At 30.0% G+C, this 5,859-nt stretch overlaps 1 long non-coding RNA gene across 1 annotated transcript; it reads left to right on the top strand.

The window, feature by feature from the left end:
- The first annotated feature begins 210 nt into the window (after positions 1-210).
- On the top strand, positions 211-3,969 carry LOC134681805 (uncharacterized). The gene is made up of 3 exons (XR_010100699.1): positions 211-340; positions 3,254-3,345; positions 3,927-3,969. It is a non-coding gene; the product is annotated as an uncharacterized LOC134681805 (long non-coding RNA).
- The last annotated feature ends 1,890 nt before the right edge of the window (positions 3,970-5,859 follow it).

Raw genomic sequence — 5,859 nt, 5'->3', positions numbered from 1 at the left:
ATAGAGCTAAGTATGTTTGGCTGATTCGTAGTTTAATATAAGTTAAAATTGACTATTATAGTATTTATATGAAATTATTATTTTTTTTACTTTACTTTTTTTCAAAATTGAGCTTATCAAATATACATAATATATAAATAATTGTCATATATCATTTATGGTATTTAATAGAACCATCATAACTGATCAAAAGGTTAGTTTGCACCGTATAAAATGCCTCTTGTACAACATGCACTTGGATTCCATCATCTGTTTTGATCAAGTCTAGTCGTCGTAGCCACCAGTAAAATGATGTGGATGAATGTAGTTTTACTTTTATCAGTAATAGCTGAATACTCAGGTATGATTAATTTCGTTTGTGGTTTACAAAGTTATTTTTAGGGCAGTGGTATACTACTGTTGCCTTTATTTAGGAGATTGATTCTGTTATGGATTTTTTTTTTACCGATTGTTAGGAAGAATAGAGAGAAATATCCAAGTTCTACATACAAATAGATTGAGTTTTATTTCCATTCAATTATTTTTTTTTATCATTGTAATCCAATATTTTGAATATTTCTATGACATTCCTTTGATATTTATGTTTTTAGCATTTTGGAATAAATTCATTATTTTCCCCCCACATATCTCTATTCTGTTTAACAGAGGTTTATTATGTTTGCCCTCAATTTATTATGCATAGTTTTCATATGATTTTTTTTATAGTAACATATATTGAGATAACATCAAATTGAACAAGACTTCTGTTCCATATGTTAAACAAGTTAATTAAAGAAACCATGACATAACAAATACAACAATTACATGGTATAATGGCAATCAAGTTTTTACAAAGATACCATGATGTAAATAATTCAACAACAACATGTACAATTAACGTATATATCCTCAACAAACTCGAGCAGCACTGAAAGCTATGATTTACAAATTACATGAGCATTTTTTGGTTATGTCGGTTATAACATAGAAACTGTGTTTCAATGCATGAGATAAACAATAATAATTGAATCAAGTAACGTTTAAAATAACCAATCCCAATAATATTGCATGCTCAAAGTAAAGGAACGCTCCTTCTGAATTTTTAAGATTCTCAGTGTCGTAAGCATGTATCTCTAGGGAGTATGGACTAATCGAAATCGTGAACGCACTATATTGTTATCCCAAAACTATCTCCACCAAGCACCAGGTCTTTCATTATACTTATGTTACATGAAATTGAGGAGTTGTCATCATTAATTTTCTAGGAATCCGCTACATGTTAGCACACTCTTAAAATACTTAGGTCTTGACTGCATTTTTGAATCATTTTTAACTGATAATTTACTTTTAACTTAAAACAGCTTTTAAAAAAACTGAACACTAATTTAATACTTCATTTTCCGTTTCTCAGTCAAATTTTACCACTGTTCAATCATTTTGCCTGCAGTCAATCAAGACATGTCCAGTATATGTTTAGACTTTGGTGAATGGCTGCTATTAATCTGTTTACATCGTCAAGCTAATGAATTGTCTAAAAATACTACTGAACCGTAGAGAATTGACCGTGGTCGATAAGTCTGAAAATTGATTGATCCTTTGAAACAGTGTAGTTCATATGCAACTTCCATTCTAAAATATAATTGTTTACCAAACATCATAGTAAAAGTGATAAAGTTTTAGACGTAGACGGAGTTCCTATGAGAAACTGTATTGTCTATATTTACAGAAGTGCAATCTTTATTAAGCATTTGAATTAATGGTAAAATTCAATCAAGTTATCTTCATAAAAAGTCTAAACAAAACAGCGTTTCATTACACATAGCTCGTTATTTTCGATGCTTTCGGATTAGCGATTAGGGTTCATTTGAAATGTATTATTACATTGGCTGCAATAAATTACATTGATATCCCAGTGAAATAAAACCGATAATTTCAAATGTGAAATAAACAAGGTTATTTCACTCTCTGACGTCATACAACAATAGGTTTTGTCAAGACGTTGTTGATAACGTCGGATCAAAACAAATTTAGAATGTGTAGCAAAAAGATTAGTTCCTAACATTTTCTTCTTTAATGTCATTAAAAAAGACTTTTGCAAATTTAATAAAAAGAATAATTAATCAAAGAATGCAAAGAAAAATATTCAACTCGTGACCGAACAACACTGATAATTAACTCATTGCTCACATTCGTGAATTAATGTGTTGTTCGGTCACTAGTTGAATATTTTTCTCTATTATATTCTCTGATTAGTTATTCTATAATCATTATGAGTGCATAAGGTAAACTGATGAGCACGTTGCTCTGAGTAACGCAAGTGAACTGTCATTTTGTAATTTCAAAGCAACAAGAACATAAATTGATAGGTAATTAGGTATCATATATATATCATTTGAAATTATAAGATATGAATAAAAAATGTCGGGGAAATCTTTTTTAGTTCCCGTTAAGTATGTTAAAACAGCAATTCTAATATGACGTCCTTATTACGCTTTGTAAACAAAGCCGTGTTCTAATGTGCACAAAATATGTTAAACACATGCGCACGAACTTACTGTTTATATTAACGTTATTTCCATCGTTATCCGAAAATATATACATCCAAGCAGCTAACATAAACTTTTGTTATATATTTTTATAAAACAACATATATTTTCCCTGCACGTAGTTTTTAGACTCATCAAATTTGAAATATAATGTACAGACTCCTCGGGGAGGAAACAGGAATAGCCAAAGATTTTTACGGTATTTTCCTACGCTGCAACCTATATAAATTCTGTATTTGTCCTATTAGAATCGAAATAATTCATTCATGTCATGCTCTATTCTCATTTTTATATGGATAGGCAATATATTTGACCACATTTTACACCTCGCTAACGCTCAATGTAAAATATCGACAAATATACTGCCTACCCATGTTGAAAAGAGCATAGAGCATGACATGAAAAATATTTCTTAATCAAAATCCGTTTGGTCTAAGGAGTTGTATAGTCTGTCTTGTCGGAAGAGGATACAAATGCGCTTCGGCTTAATGTTCTCTTTACCGCCTATATTTTTGACGAAATTGCGTCACTCCTACTGGTTTAATATGTCGCCAGAAACAAAATATATTTGAAAGAGCGATTGACAACAATTACTTAAATTCGCTTTAATTAGCTATAGTGTTGCCAATAGATTGTTCTTATGAGGTACATGGATGAATATCACTATCAGCAGTAGTTTTATTGATTTTGGTTATGAATTTTATTGATTTTATTGATGCTTTTTGTAGAAGCAAAGCCTGACATTGAGATTAGCTACAGGTTTTCTGATGAATGGTGCAAGATAGACTGTAGTGCAACAGATATGCCAGCCAATTCTGAGGTATATGATTTAAATCACTAATTTATATCATCTTGAGTCAATATCAGATTCGGCTTATCGATGGCTTTGTTTAAAGCGCACTGATGAGTCGTAATACGTTAACGAAATGTACGTCTTCAAGTTATAAGCCTAGTATTTTTCTATGAGTTTTATATATAATGTTACACAGCACTAACGTAAACGTATCAGATAAATCTTGGAAAGTCAATCCTCTAACTGAAAAATGAACAGTAGAAACGAAAGGCCAAAAAAAAAGCAAACTGAATTTGAAAACAAAGTGATAATCCATTGATAAAAAATCAACTGACAGACAAACAACAGTATCATGAGAATACAAATCACTACATAAAAATAAAGAAAACAGAAAAAAATACGGGGTTGATCTCAAGTGCTCCTAATGGATAGATACTGCTTCAATTGTGACACTTATTGTCTTTGTCATTCCAAATTATTTTCCAGATTTAATAATGATATATGTGAAAAGTAAATCTCGATTCTCTGATTTTATCTAATTTATGCATCACTAAATATAACTTTAAATTTCATGAGTTTTATAAATACTAAACATTGACTATTTTCAGCTACTTTTATCGAAGAATTCGCCAGAAGACAACTCTCTTTATTGTAAGACATATTACTTTGATACTTATATTACAAAATTGCATGACTGTTTTCAGTTAGATATTGGTTGGATTGAAGAATATGAAATACAAATAATAGCTATCTACTAAATTAACAAGTTTAAAAATAAATACACTCTTTTTCTTCAAATATGGTTTAGAAAATAATGGAAACATATAGTTCAATCTATTTTGAATATGACAATAAGGCGATATGGTTCGATTACCATTGGGACAACTATCCACCAAAATTCAAATGAGGTGGCATGTTTTATATTCTTACCTCACCCCTATCATTTTAAAAGACACTAAGTACATATCTGAGAGTATGATCAGTCACTGACAGCTAATCCAAAAGCCATAAATTACTACAGTACTTGCAAACGTATACGTTACTGTTTGATCGGAACTTGACTGCTCGGTGAGTGATCGGTGACGCATGTTTTACTTCTCAATGACACATAGATTCCATCAGATACCTCAACGCTTATGTGACGTGTTGCCACATGTGGAGCAGGATCTGCTTACCCTTCAGGAGCTCCGGAGATCACCCCCAGGTTTTGGTGGAGTTCGTGTTGCTCAGTCTTTAGTTTGTCTTTTTCATTTTAAGTCATGGTGTTGTCAGTTTTTTTTCGATTTATGAGTTTGACTGTTCCTCTGGTATCATTTGCCCGTCTTTTATGTGGGAGTAGCCGTCACAACGCTTTGAAATCGATCAGTTAATTAGTTATATGGGAGGCTTGGATGAATATGTATATAATCAAAACTCTTTGTAATCTAGTTGTCATGTTTTTATCACCAAACAGAGATAAAATGTTATCATTTGAAACGTGTACCCTATTTAGAAAGTATGCATTTTATTATCACAAGATGATAAAAATTAAGATTTGGTTGGGTTGATGCAGAGTGCAATTATGTCTTTATTTAAATGAAAATCATGATTCTCCATTCATTTTTTTTACTTTTTGTACATCAGAATACGTTGTTTCTTATAAATTATGATGAATAACAGAAAAAAAAAGCTACTTAAATTGTGTTCGTATCGTTCAAATATGCAAATATATCTTTTTTTTATCCGAAATTGAGCAATGTTATTAATATATAATATGCAGAATTTCAGGATAAATGCTAAAATTTTGTTCGCATTGCTTAAACAGTAAATATTTCCTGCATTATATTTGAAATAATGCAACATCATTTGCAATCAGTCATTGAATATACCTTTAGATAAAAAAAAATTGTATAAGATCTGAATAAAATATGGATATATATACTTAAACTTTTGTTTGTGTTCAATAAGAATGTAGCGATTTCCTAATTTTATTGGAAATCATGAACTGAAATTCGTATCATGTACTTTTTGTATATTGAGATAAGTACGTCTGTTTAGGAAGTGAGTGATATGAGAATAAAAATACTTAAATTTGTGTTTGTGTAGAATAAGAATGCATTGATATCTTAATTTGAATACAAATCATGAACAGTCATTTGGAGTTTAATATCGTCTATACACCAAGATGTTTTTTTACAAGTATTGATATATCACAAGAAAGGTAGGACAATTGTGATCAGTATTTAAATATGCCTTTTTTCATTAAAATAATGCACTTTTGTTGACAATTAGTTATTTAAAAGATCTCAAGATAAGTTTGTGTTTTAGATAACATTTTATTAATATAAAGATATTTTTGTTGTTGTTAATTTTGAATAAGAATGAAATTTGATAGAAATATGAACCACCATTTGATTTGAGTACTAATTGAGTACTTATTGTACGTCAGAATTTGTTTTTGTTCGCATTTCTTAAATTATTTTTTTTATAACAGAAATGATGCAACGTCATTTATAAGTAGCCATTATCAATGCCTTGAAATAAGTAATCTTTACAACATAT

The sequence above is a fragment of the Mytilus trossulus genome, chromosome 8 (genome assembly GCF_036588685.1).
Source record: "Mytilus trossulus isolate FHL-02 chromosome 8, PNRI_Mtr1.1.1.hap1, whole genome shotgun sequence".
In the NCBI taxonomy this organism is placed as follows: Eukaryota; Metazoa; Mollusca; class Bivalvia; order Mytilida; family Mytilidae; genus Mytilus; species Mytilus trossulus.
Note: the sequence above shows the minus strand (reverse complement) of the source record. Positions and strands in the feature narration are given on the sequence as shown.